This window comes from Dicentrarchus labrax, unplaced genomic scaffold, assembly GCF_905237075.1.
Source record: "Dicentrarchus labrax unplaced genomic scaffold, dlabrax2021, whole genome shotgun sequence".
NCBI lineage: Eukaryota > Metazoa > Chordata > Actinopteri > Moronidae > Dicentrarchus > Dicentrarchus labrax.
In genome coordinates, this window is record NW_026136704.1 from 32,609,671 (window position 1) to 32,622,729 (window position 13,059).

The 13,059-nt window shown below is 39.1% G+C and overlaps 1 protein-coding gene and 4 non-coding genes across 5 annotated transcripts in view; 1 reads left to right on the top strand and 4 right to left on the bottom strand.

Moving 5' to 3' along the window:
- The window catches only part of plekhg2 (pleckstrin homology domain containing, family G (with RhoGef domain) member 2), an 86,459-nt gene extending 73,744 nt beyond the window's left edge, over nucleotides 1–12,715 (bottom strand). The window contains exon 1 of the mRNA XM_051397330.1: nucleotides 12,296–12,715. The gene's annotated coding sequence lies outside the window, so the exon portion shown is untranslated. The remainder of the gene's footprint in view (nucleotides 1–12,295) is intronic.
- trnar-ucu (transfer RNA arginine (anticodon UCU)) lies at nucleotides 601–692 on the bottom strand. Its single transcript is given in 2 exon segments — nucleotides 601–636; nucleotides 656–692. It is a non-coding gene; the product is annotated as a tRNA-Arg (tRNA).
- On the top strand, nucleotides 1,384–1,475 carry trnar-ucu (transfer RNA arginine (anticodon UCU)). The gene is given in 2 exon segments: nucleotides 1,384–1,420; nucleotides 1,440–1,475. It is a non-coding gene; the product is annotated as a tRNA-Arg (tRNA).
- Nucleotides 2,724–2,795, bottom strand: trnaq-cug (transfer RNA glutamine (anticodon CUG)). Its single transcript has one exon. It is a non-coding gene; the product is annotated as a tRNA-Gln (tRNA).
- Nucleotides 10,259–10,350, bottom strand: trnar-ucu (transfer RNA arginine (anticodon UCU)). The gene is given in 2 exon segments: nucleotides 10,259–10,294; nucleotides 10,314–10,350. It is a non-coding gene; the product is annotated as a tRNA-Arg (tRNA).
- Nucleotides 12,716–13,059: the final 344 nt, after the last annotated feature.

The following is a 13,059-nucleotide window of genomic DNA, read 5'->3' on the forward strand; positions in this document are numbered from 1 at the left end:
GCCACGTACCAACACTCTCACTTACATCACACATACAGCAGGTCAGTATGTGTGTGTGTGTGTGTGTGTGTGTGTGTGTGTTGTTGAAGTACTATCTCGTCGCCACGGCAACCTGACAAACTGTAGACAGACGTCAGCGACATTAAATTAAACAGAGCCGTCAAACCCGGTTCCTCAGCGCACAGAAACACTGATTGGTTCATATTTGGGCTCTTTTATATCACCAGACTCCCTTTGAAAATCACTCAGTTTTAATAGTTGTTGAATGAGGAGAAACTTTATAAACTTTATGAAACTCTGCCTGTTATTTATTTGGACCTTCTTACAAATTCAGCACAACGATACATTAATTTATTTATTTATTTGTGTAAATAACACCAAGTCCGTTTGTCCATTTCATACCCAAAGTGCTTCACAGTATCAGCATTATTCCCTGCAACCTAAATAAAGGGGGGATGTAAACAGGAAGTATAACTGGAGCTGAAACTTGATGCCTGTTCTTTTGGTCCGTATTTGTTTACATTGTCTCTATTAAAAAGCAGTCAGGCTTCCTTCAGGCCCTCCATACTGACATTTTTAGTAATCTTGTCGTATAAAGATCGACTCTGGTGGGACTCGAACCCACAACCTTTGAATCACTTCTCATGTGTTTATCTAGAAGTCCAATGCGCTATCCATTGCGCCACAGAGCCTCACAGAGAGACACGGTGCCACCACCATCAGATCAGACCCATAAATAGAAGAACGTCTCTACAACAGATGGTAATGGACGGTTCCTCGAACGGCAGAGAATATTTATAAGGACCGGACACAAAAGGAGTGATTGAAAGGTTTGAGTTCTCGGTTAAAAGGACTCTCTTGTTTCATGGAGAAATAAAATAATAACCCAATTAGAGCAATAATGAGGCTCAATTTCCATTTGAACGGAAACTGCTGACCATCAACAGAAACTCTTCCTGAGGTTTCTCTGATTGATTGACTCGATTTTAGAAACAAACAGAAGACTCTCTTTCTTCTATTTATCTGGTAATAATCAATATCATTACTGTATTGACAGTCAGACTGTGGACATATGACGGCCTTTAGCTCGTGTTTCTAGAGTTACGTGTTGTTACGAACACGTTAGGAATTGTTAAAATGTGATATTTCTTAAAGGGAGTTTGGTGCAGGGAGCTTTTAGTTGGATTCAAACTGCTGATATGGATCATTGTTAACGTTTAGTCTCCACTACAGAAACACTAGCTGACTGCTAAAGGCTGATCAGGTTGATAAATGCTTTAATAATGAGAGTATTGATTACTGATGCTGGCTGATCAGGATCATTATCAGCTGGTTGTACTCAGTTTATTCAACTTTTTAAATCACTTTTCCAACTAAGGAAGAGGCTCTGTGGCGCAATGGATAGCGCATTGGACTTCTAGACAAGAACATGACAAGTGATTCAAAGGTTGTGGGTTCGAGTCCCACCAGAGTCGAGCTTTATACAGGAAATTAAGCTAATACAGACGCTCAAATACACACACAATACAATTACTCCAAAACATTTCCACCTGATCCATGTCTGATTACTGACAGGTTAATGTAATTACAGTCTCCTGCGTCCTCTCTCATTTGTTGTGTTTGACACACAATGAAAAAGGAAAACAGAGCAAATAGAGATTGATGGCAGTAATTAAAGATTCTGATGACCAAATCTAACAGAATAATTACAATTATTCGTCATCCATAATGAGGTCTGCAGGCAACCGCTGCGTACTGTATGCTGTATATTATCTGTGTGTACATATTCCTATCAGGGTTTATATGAGATCACTGACTGAAACAGGCCGCCTGGGTTTAATCCAGTATTCTGGTTGTTTAACAGTTTAACACAATGCTGAACAGATATGGTTTGTATATGTGTCTCATTTTTACATTGATATTACATTGAGAGCGAGGTACAACCACAGTCAGCTGTGGCTCAGAGGCAGAGCCTCAATCGAAAGGTTGTGGGTTCGATCCCTGGTTCCTGGTGCCACGTGTCGAAGTATCCTTGAGCAAGATACTGAACTGTGTGAAAGGGTGAATGTGGCATGTAGTGGAAGACTAGAAAGGCGCTATACAAGTACAGGTCCATTTACCATTTACAGTGAAAATCCTTGTATGTGTTCACATACCTGCCAATAAAAGTGATTCTGATTAATAGTCAAAAGGGAGATCAGACACCGATAAAGGTTTAATCAGTCACCAATCAACATTGACTTGGCGCAACGCATAGCGCATTGGATCTGCAAGGAAGACATTCAAAGGTTGTGGGGTCGAGTCCCACCGGAGTCAATTATCTGTTGTCTAAGCTCCTAAAGCTGACACTGTGCAGAAACAACACATTTCAAATCGTAGCACAACGATGGAAACAGAAAGGCTGCTTTTGTTCTGTAAACGTTGTAAAGCCTTAAACATAGTTTCCCTTCAGAGGTTTCTTCACGTTCCCTTTTCCACCAAGGAAGTTTGAGGGCTTATCCGGTGCTGGTCAGAACTGGTTCCAGTAAGACAACATGTTCCTTTATTGATCCCCCTCAGGAGAACTTCAAACAGACACAGCATCAATAGGGCAATGTAGTGCAGGAGAAAGAGTACAGAAGTGGTACAGGGTTTGAAGGACATCAATTCAAGAGCTCCTCGTGCATGAAGATGGGACATTATGCAAAGTTGGACAAGAGACATTATGTCCTATACTAAAGGCAAGGTCCCACCGAGATTTGAACTCGGATTGCTGGATTCAGAGTCCAGAGTGCTGACCGTTACACCATGGGACCCTTACTATGGCACCAACAGCGCACTTACATCAGGCGTTGGGGGCCAGCCAGTGATGTGTTTATTAGTTGTTTAGCGAGCTACTTATTCCTCACTTCAATGATACAAACATAACACAGATGTTATGAGTGTAACATTAAGCATAGCTACCTATTTGTCCTATCGAAATGAGTAGCTGTGTTTAATGTTAGCTCACCAACAGCCAGCGAGTTAGGCAGCTAATCTTGGTAACAATCACTAATGTTGGAGACGTATACCAGACCAGAACACGCACTCTGTTTGTGTGTAACAGGGGTTTGAAAGGAAGGTCTGAACCAGGTCATGAAACGCTGATCCTGCACACTGAATGGGTTTTTATCTTTAGCATTTTGCTAGCTCGCCATTGGGTTCTGAATTATTTTCATGCTGTATTCAGATATTTGTGCCATCCACACAAACTGTAGCGTTCCTCTCATTTTAAAACTGATCTATCTGACACATTTCTGTACTTTAATGTTTATTTTATACTCGTAATTCTTGACTTCCGCAGCTCTTGTTTTATTCTTTTCTCTCGTTATTGTGACCAAAATATCAAACCAGATTCCTTGTATGTGAAACACAAAACTGTTTCCGTCTAAGGCAACTTCAGGAGGTCACACGACCCAGAGAGAGAAACACACACACACACACACAGTAATGCCCATTCATTACAGTAACACCGTCAGCAGGTACCACACACACACACTCAGTGGTCCAGGCTAGACTTCCAGTAGAGCTGTTAAGAGCAGAGACACACAGACGCCCTCTGTCCTTTATTCTGACTCTCAGTTAAACCTCCAGAAACTGTCAAACAACAACAACAACAACTTGTTCTCGAATGCAAGAAAAGCTGACTATGATAGATCTGTTCTCTAGACAACACCGTAACTGAGAGAGTGTAATATCATATGGTGCCGGCTGTGGAGGTTGTTGGTTCGATCCCGGGCTCCTCCTGCTGCATGTAGAAGTGCCCTTGAGAAAAGTACTGAACCCAAACTGCCGATACTACTGATGCTGTTTAAATGTGTGTGAACGAGTTAGTTTCTCTTTCTATGTGTTCTTTACCATCACTGTATGAATGGGTGAATGTATTAAAAATCTTTGATTGGTCGCAACACCATAAATATTTATAAGTACAGTTAATTTACCTTAAATATAATCAATATCTGGATTAATGAAATACTTTTAAAGTTTATTGATTGTAATTGTAATGAATCTTTTTATTGTTTTATTGTTTTTGTCTCTGTAATCTCCTTTACCTTTTAACTTAGTCAATATTTACCTTATTTTAACCACATATTCTTCTTTATTCAATCAATCAATTGATCAAACTTTATTTATACGGCACATTTTATACAGTTTAGTGCAGTTCAAAGTGTCAAAGACAAGACGATAAGGTAATTATTAATTTGTTCACACAAACTGACAGAACATGTTATATAATATCATTTAAATATAAATATTATAGATAATATAACTGTGTTTAATCCAACTCTTGTTTGTTCTCCCAGAACTTAAAAGATCTTATTCCTGGTTCAGATGATCAATACGTCACATTATAGATTATAGAGTCATAAATTATTGAGACACGTTCGCATCAGCACACGATGTGGGTCAGTTATACTGTGTGTGTGTGTGTGTGTGTGTGTATACAAAGACACACACACACACACACACACACACACACACACACACAATAGTCCTGCTGTTTCCATTGTGTTCATGGCGTCAACCAGCGACACACACACACACACACACACACACAATCTCAACGATTACACAACTGAACAACGGTTATTTTGTTCGTTCAACAAACTCCGTCTGAGAGCTCGTATCCATCTGTATGAGTCAGATTTTATTCTGACACTAACTCACAATAAAACATTTATGTGATTGATTATAGATGATTTATTGTGTTATTGATTATAATCTATCACTGAATGCAGAGACGATCTGAGAGAAATGTGATGATTGTTATTGAACATATAGATTTTCATGTATTGTTTGCTCTTTGGAACTGTTTATTATAAAGTGATTTATTAATGGAGGCTCTGTGTGGACTCATATGATGTTCCCAATGTCATTAATGCCTCAAAAATACCACGTTTCTACCATGTTTTTACCATGTTTTTACCATGTATTTATCATGTTTCTACCATGTTTTTATCATGTTTTTACCAAGTTTTTATCATGTTTTTACCAAGTTTTTATCATGTTTTTACCAAGTTTTTACCATGTATTTATCATGTTTCTACCATGTTTTTATCATGTTTTTACCAAGTTTTTATCATGTTTTTACCATGTTTTTATTATGTTTTTACCAAGTTTTTATTATGTTTTTATCATGTTTCTACCATGTTTTTACCATGTTTTTATCATGTTTTTACCATGTTTTTATCATGTTTTACCATGTTTTTATTATGTTTTTACCATGTTTTTATCACGTTTTACCATGTTTTTATTATGTTTTTACCATGTTTTTATTATGTTTTTATCATGTTTTACCATGTTTTTATCATGTTTTTACCATGTTTCTACCATGTTTTCATTATGTTTTTACTATGTTTTTATCATGTTTCTACCATGTTTCTACCATGTTTTCATTATGTTTTTACAATGTTTTTATCATGTTTCTGCCATGTTTCTACCATGTTTTCATTATGGTTTTACAATGTTTTTATCATGTTTCAACCATGTTTTTACTGTGTTTTTATCATGTTTCTCCCACGTTTCTACCATGTTTTCATCATATTTTTACCATGTTTCTACCATGTTTTTACTGTTTTTATCATGTTTCTTCCATGTTTCTTCCATGTTTTTACTGTTTTTATCATGTGTCTACCATGTTTTTACCATGTTTTTATTATGTTTCTACCATGTTTTCATCATGTTTTAACCATGTTTTTACCATGTTTCTACCGTGTTTTCATCATGTTCTTACCATGTTTTAATCATGTTTTACCATGTTTTTATCGTGTTTTTACTATGTGTTTATCATGTTTCTACCATGTTTTTATTATGTTTCTACCATGTTTCTACCATGTTTTCATCATGTTTTTACCATGTTTTTACCATGTTTCTACCATGTTTCTACCATGCTTTCATCATGTTTTAACCATGTTTCTACCATGTTTTCATCATGTTCTTACCATGTTTTCATCATGTTTTACCATGTTTTTCTCATGTTTTTACTATGTGTTTATCATGTTTCTACCATGTTTTTATTATGTTTTTACCATGTTTCTACCATGTTTTTACCATGTTTTTACCATGTTTCTACCATGCTTTCATCATGTTTTAACCATGTTTCTACCATGTTTCTACCATGTTTTCATCATGTTTTACCATGTTTTTATCATGTTTTTACTATGTGTTTATCATGTTTCTACCATGTTTTTATCATGTTTCTACCATGTTTCTACCATGTTTTCATTATGTTTTTACAATGTTTTTATCATGTTTCTACCATGTTTCTACCATGTTTTCATTATGTTTTTACAATGTTTTTATCATGTTTCTGCCATGTTTCTTCCATGTTTTCATTATGTTTTTACTATGTTTTTATCATGTTTCAACCATGTTTCTACTATGCTTTCATCATGTTTTAACCATGTTTCTACCATGTTTTCATCATGTTTTACCATGTTTTTATCATGTTTTTACTATGTGTTTATCATGTTTCTACCATGTTTTTATCATGTTTCTACCATGTTTCTACCATGTTTTTTTCATGTTTTTACCATGTTTTTATCATGTTTTTACTATGTGTTTATCATGTTTCTACCATGTTTTTATCATGTTTCTACCATGTTTCTACCATGTTTTCATTATGTTTTTACAATGTTTTTATCATGTTTCTGCCATGTTTCAACCATGTTTTTACTGTGGTTTTATCATGTTTCTACCATGTTTTTACTATGTTTTTATGATGTTTTTACCATGTTTCTTCCATGTTTTCATCATGTTTTTATCATGTTTTTACTATGTGTTTATCATGTTTCTACCATGTTCCGTCCATGTTTATTCCATCTTTTTACCATGTTTTTATCATGTTTTTACTATGTGTTTATCATGTTTCTACCATGTTTCTACCATGTTTTTTTCATGTTTTTACCATGTTTTTATCATGTTTCTACCATGTTTCTGCTGTGTCTCTTCCTTCTTTCTACCATGTTTCTAACTTTCCTCCTGATGTCATAAGTGGAGAGTTGAACTTGTTGTTGTTTTACTACATTGGTTTTCATTGTAATGGGATTTAATTGTGCAGCTTTTTCTGACAGAACAAACAGAAACTTTGTTTAAAATACAAACTGATAAATCAGGTTCGGTACAATTGTGTGGAACAGGATGAAAAGCTCTCGGTGCCACAGATACAATCAGAGCTTATGTAAGAGAAGAAGAATGATGTAAAAATAGTGAAAGTTCTCCGCAGGGAAACATGAAGTCTGAGTCAGAGCAGTCAGAGAGACTGCGACCTCTGACCTCTGTCTGTTAGCAAGCAGTTAAACCTGGACGCCTCTCATCTGCTGTTATTTCTCAATAGTTTATTCCAGTTCTCGTCGGTTCCAGAGAACAAGACAAAGGAAATGTTTCTGCACAAAAATGAAACAATAAAACATGTTCATGGACATCAGACACAGCAAATAGAAAGGTCAAAAGCAGGAGGGGCCCCGGTGACCATGTGTGCCAACATCTTTTTACCATCTTCCTACCATAATCTTTAACAGGGACTATTTACTGGAATCTGACCTGAGTACGATCACTGAAATATGATTAAACCTAATCTAATTCCAAACGTTAGTTTGGGAGCGTGGTGACTTCAGAGTCCATCCAACTGTTGTTGTTGGCTAAAAATAAATCTCTAAAACCTAAAATAATAATCCTATTGTCCTGTGTTGTATTGTGGGAAGTGGTGTCCTCTCAGTGGACAGTTGAACCTTCAAAATAAGGCTCTTTAAACCTGTCATCAGAGAAAAACTGCACGGGCACAGTGTTTGTGGAAATTCCCTCAGAGTATTTATGCTTTTTGTGACTAATAACACACAGCACAGTGTGTGTGTGTCTGTGTGTGTGTGTGTGTGTGTGTGTGTGTGTGTGTGTGTGTGTGTGTGTGTGTGTGTGTTCACACGTCTCAAATTAATGGAAAGAAACAAAATGACAGAGACAACGAGTTTTTATGGGAAGACTGGAATGATGGAGGGTGGTATGATTCATGATGGGAATGTACAGAGGGGCAGCAGGAGGTGTCAAACACACACACACACACACACACACGCACACACACACCTGGTTTCAACCATGAACACAATGACATTAGAGCATTGTTTCTAAACAATGAAGCTGCTGCATAAAACACATATAACCTCTAAAAGCATTAAAGTCCAGTTTTAACATCCAGTTACAGTGAACTCAAAAAATGTCTAAAAATATGAATGAGAAACAGCGATAATGAGTCTGCCTTCAGACTAAAGATTTCCTGTGTTAAAGTTTAACGTTGGTTCTGTTTTTCTGCGACTGTCAGACTGATCGAAAGAGTCAATTAATAATTAATAATTAATATTAAAAGTTTGTATGTTGTTATAGCCACATGCTATCTGTTAGCATGTAATCATTTTCTGGAAGAAACTCATTAAAACATTTATTTAACTGAACAAACTGTCTTCAGTGCAGCTTTTTCCTCTGGTGTATGTGTGTGGGTGTGTGTGTATGTGTGTAATGGATGTATATGCCTTTATATATGTGTGTGTGTGTGTGTGTGTGTGTGTTGTTGATGTTGTTTACTGCGTTGCTCTGAGGTCTGAAACACTGCGGTATACATCTGTCGCCTGACACACACACACACACACACAGTAGAGCCTCTGTCCGACCTCAGACTACACTAAATTGTTGGACTAATTATTATAAACGACAAACACTGGTAACCGAGGAAACCATCCTCCCATATCCCATAATTATCCCCCATATTGCTTCCAAATACTTGAGATGTTTGGGGTGCGTTTGATTTCTGCCTTCCTGAGAAATCAATGACTGCTTGTGTTTTTAAATGTTCAGCCCAACTTTATCTAAAGGTCGACTATGGTGGGACTCGAACCCACAACCTTTGAATCTCTTCTTCAGAGGTGAACTAGAAGCCCAATGCGCTATCCGTTGCGCCACAGAGCCTCGGTGGCACTTCTCTGTCCTCCAACAGTGCGACTGTGTCACTGGAACCAGTTGGCTTCAATTTAACGAGCTATACAAAATAAAATCTCAATCGTTTTTGTAATTTTCACTCAAACAAAGGCAGGTAAAATGTTGCAGTGACATCGGGCAGGACGCAACAATCGGGCTATGAGGGACTTTAAATATTGAACAGAAAGCAGAAGTTAATTAAACTACTCCAACAGTCTCAGGTTCAAAGAGGATTTACATTCTCCCAAAGATACTTGTCGAAAATACATTAGAGGTTCTTCAGAGGTGAAACGATAGCGCCTCACTTACTGATCCTTTAATCTGTCTGTAAGACTGTTCTGTGGAACCTTGTCCAATCACAGCTAATTATTCTTAATTTGTTGTTTTTTTCTGCACACAACAACAGTTTATTGTAGTTTCCAGTGCTGACGCTGGTGGGACTCAAATCCACAACCTTTCAATCTCTTCTGTAAGGCCCGGACACACCAACCCGATTATCGGCTGTCGGACGTCGGCGGACAGTTGGGCGAGGTCGGTGACTCGAGTCGGTTCGGTGTGTCCCGTGCCGTCGTCAGTCGGAGTCAGCTTGGGCGTCTGCATTCATTTTGGCCGATTCTACATGTCGGTCAATGACCAATCTGATTGGTGGAGTGCTCGCCCTTGACTAGCGAATCAGTGAGTGCACGAGAAAACCGGAAGTGACGATGGTAAACGTACTACGCCAACGCCAGTATCTTATTATTAGCCATTGTATTTTCCATTCAGCGAGTAATGACAATAAGGATCCTTCCTGACTACTATCAACACTCTCTGATGGAAACAGTGACTGACGACAGCGTGCTCTGTGTTTACGACGTCTAGAGTGATCCGTCATTTCCGGTTTTCTTTTTATGGGGACGTATTACGCAGAGGGTACGCTCCAGTTGGCGTCAGTTTGGTGTGTTCGGAGGCACTTTTTTGACCGACTCGGGGAGACGGGAGCCGACTGATCAGTCCAACTGCTTTTCTGCCGACGGTCGGCCATCTGGTTGGTGTGTCCTGGCCTTTAGAGTTTAATCTAGAAGTCCAATGTGTTATCCATTTTGCCACAGAGCCTCTGCATGTTGCACTAATCCTCCTGGATTCATTAACATGTTGCTGGATGACAAGAAGATACAGGGTGAATCAATAAGTGTAGACTGTATCTGTGTTTTATAAGAAGCATTATAGAGTTTGTCACCTGAGCATGAAGGGATTAATTCAACCAGTGTGAAGGTTCAGTGCGTTCTTTAAAGGTCGACTCTGGTGGGACTCGAACCCACAACCTTTGAATCTCTTCTTCTGAGGTGAACTAGAAGTCCAATGCGCTATCCATTGCGCCACAGAGCCTCCGTGTGGTCTCTCAGTGTGTGATTGTTACATTTCCCAATCTTTAGGGGGAACCTGAACACACCACCACATTATAATAGATCCATCAGCCTATAAAACACTGATGAGTTCAAGTGACTCGTCTGCACTCATGGTGGTGCGTTCACTGAAACCCTGCTCGCTGATGGTGCTTTCAATGACACCTTGCTTGCTGATGGTGTGTTCACTGACACCCTGCTCACTGATGGTGCGTTCACTGACACCCTGCTCATTGTGAAAAATATGGTTTTGTTTTCAAATTCAGTGATTTGATTAAAACTTATTACAGATCTGACTCTTATTATCAATCTCTCTCTCTCTCTGTCTCTCTCTGTCTCTGTCTCTCTTTCTGTCTCTCTCTGTGTCTGTCTCTCTCTGTCTCTCTCTCTCTTTGTCTCTCTCTCTCTCTCTCTTTGTCTCTCTCTCTCTGTCTCTGTCTCTCTGTCTCTCTTTGTGTCTCTCTCTCTCTCTCTCTCTCTCTCTCTTTGTCTCTCTCTCTCTCTCTCTTTGTCTCTCTCTCTCTCTCTCTCTCTGTCTCTGTCTCTCTGTCTCTCTTTGTGTCTCTCTCTCTCTGTCTCTCTCTTTCTCTCTTTGTCTCTCTCTCTCTCTCTCTTTGTCTCTCTCTCTCTCTCTCTCTCTGTCTCTGTCTCTCTCTCACATTTTTCTGTGCGGTCAGTTTGTTTTTAAAAGCTGAAAGATGAGAGACAGAGAGAGAGACAAAGAGAGAGAGAGAGAGAGAGAGAGAGAGAGACAAATAGAAAAATAATAGATGCATCCCTTGCCTCCCGTTAAGAAGCCATTGGGGGCTTTATTTTGAAAAACGAGCAGATTATTTCCTGTGATTATTGATCATTATTAATCAATAATAATTAATTAATCCTCTGTCTGTATTATGAACTCTCATTTAGTTTCTTCACAGAAATTAATGAACCAACTGTGTGTATTTTTTAAACTCATATCCCATAAAACCAAATAGGCCTCACGACCCCCTGTAAGCTTTGGCGACCTCTAGTGGGGCCCCGACCCTCAGGTTGGGAACCACTCCTTTACAAGATCAATTCTGGCAGCCTGATTGATCCTCCATTGTTTTATAAAGAGTCTTTATGTTTGTTATTGTGGAAAAAATAACAACATCCAGTAAATATATACAAATATATTCTTATTTAAATTAAAATAATATTAATAATAATATTAATAATATGTGTGTGTGTGAGAAAAGATGCAAAATATAAAACACACACACACACACACACACACACACACACACACACACACACACTCATTTAGACGGTTCCAGTACAACAGCGCGCCTCTAAAGACAAGAAGTTCGCACACAAAATCTTTACCCAGCCTGAGGAAGGATCAATAAACCTGATCAATACTGTGATCGATGTGGGGGGGCTTTTATTGTGAAAAGCCTCTTATTGTGAAAAGCCTTCCAGCCTATATAAATTTTACAAACCTCGGATTATTTTACTTTTTATTTTTCACATTAAAGCTTCTAAATGCTTTTAATTTGAAAAAAAATAAATAAAAAAATCTTTGTTTCTGTCTGAAATCCGCTCTCATGTACAATGAAAATAAAAGAGTGAGTTAGAGGGAGACAGAGTGAGACAGAGTGAGACAGTGAGACAGAGTGAGTGTGAGTGAGACAGTGAGACAGAGTGAGTGTGAGTGAGACAGAGTGAGATGGAGAGTGACAGAGTGAGACAGAGTGAATGAGAGTGAGACAGAGAGAGATAGAGTGAGACAGTGAGACAGAGTGAGTGTGAGTGAGACAGTGAGACAGAGTGAGTGTGAGTGAGACAGAGTGAGATGGAGTGAGATAGAGTGAGACAGAGTGAATTAGAGTGAGACAGAGAGAGATAGAGTGAGACAGTGAGACAGAGTGAGATAGAGTGAGATAGAGTGAGACAGAGTGAGGTACCTCGGTGCCGGTGGGGAGCGGAGACATGTACGTGCAGCAGCCGGTGACCCCGCTCTGTCCTCCGCCTCTCTCTCGGTCGTTCCCCGCTGTTCTTCAACCGGCCGCTCCGGACGCATCGGACCAAACAACCCTCTCCTCACGCTCCCGATCCCGCTCCGTATTCCCACAAACTCCGGCTCGTCCTCTAACCGATGTGGCAAAGTTTTACGCACCAAAAGCACCAAAAAGAAAAAGAGAGAGAGAATCCATCCAACATCTGTCCGGTAATAAAAGCTCCAGCTGATCGATGCCTCCACCCGGAGAGAGAATATAGAGCCCGGAGAGGAAGCGCTGACAGCGGCGTGAAGAGGCTCCAACTCCCGGTGAACGGTGGGAATCCGAAGTCTGGAGCTCCGGGCGGCGGAGAGTCAGCTCGACCCGGGACTGCTGCTGCAGGAGGGAGGGAGGGAGGGAGGAGAGGGAGGGAGGTCCAAAGAGAGAGAGAGAGAATGAGAGAGAGAGAGAGAGGGAGAGAGAGAGAGGGAGAGAGAGAGAGAGAGAAAGAGAGAGAGGGAGAGAGAGACAGTCCAGCTCTTTGCAGATAAAAGGTGAATCTCAGGTGCGACTGAACAGTAGCCTAAATATCACAGATATTTACTGTTTATTTGTGTTAGTGTTAAATTCAAGTTTAATACTGTTAATACTTTTATAAAATGATATAGAATCAGTGACATTAACAGTAAAAAGTATTAGTTGTGTAATCTTAATGTATTAGTTAGTTAACA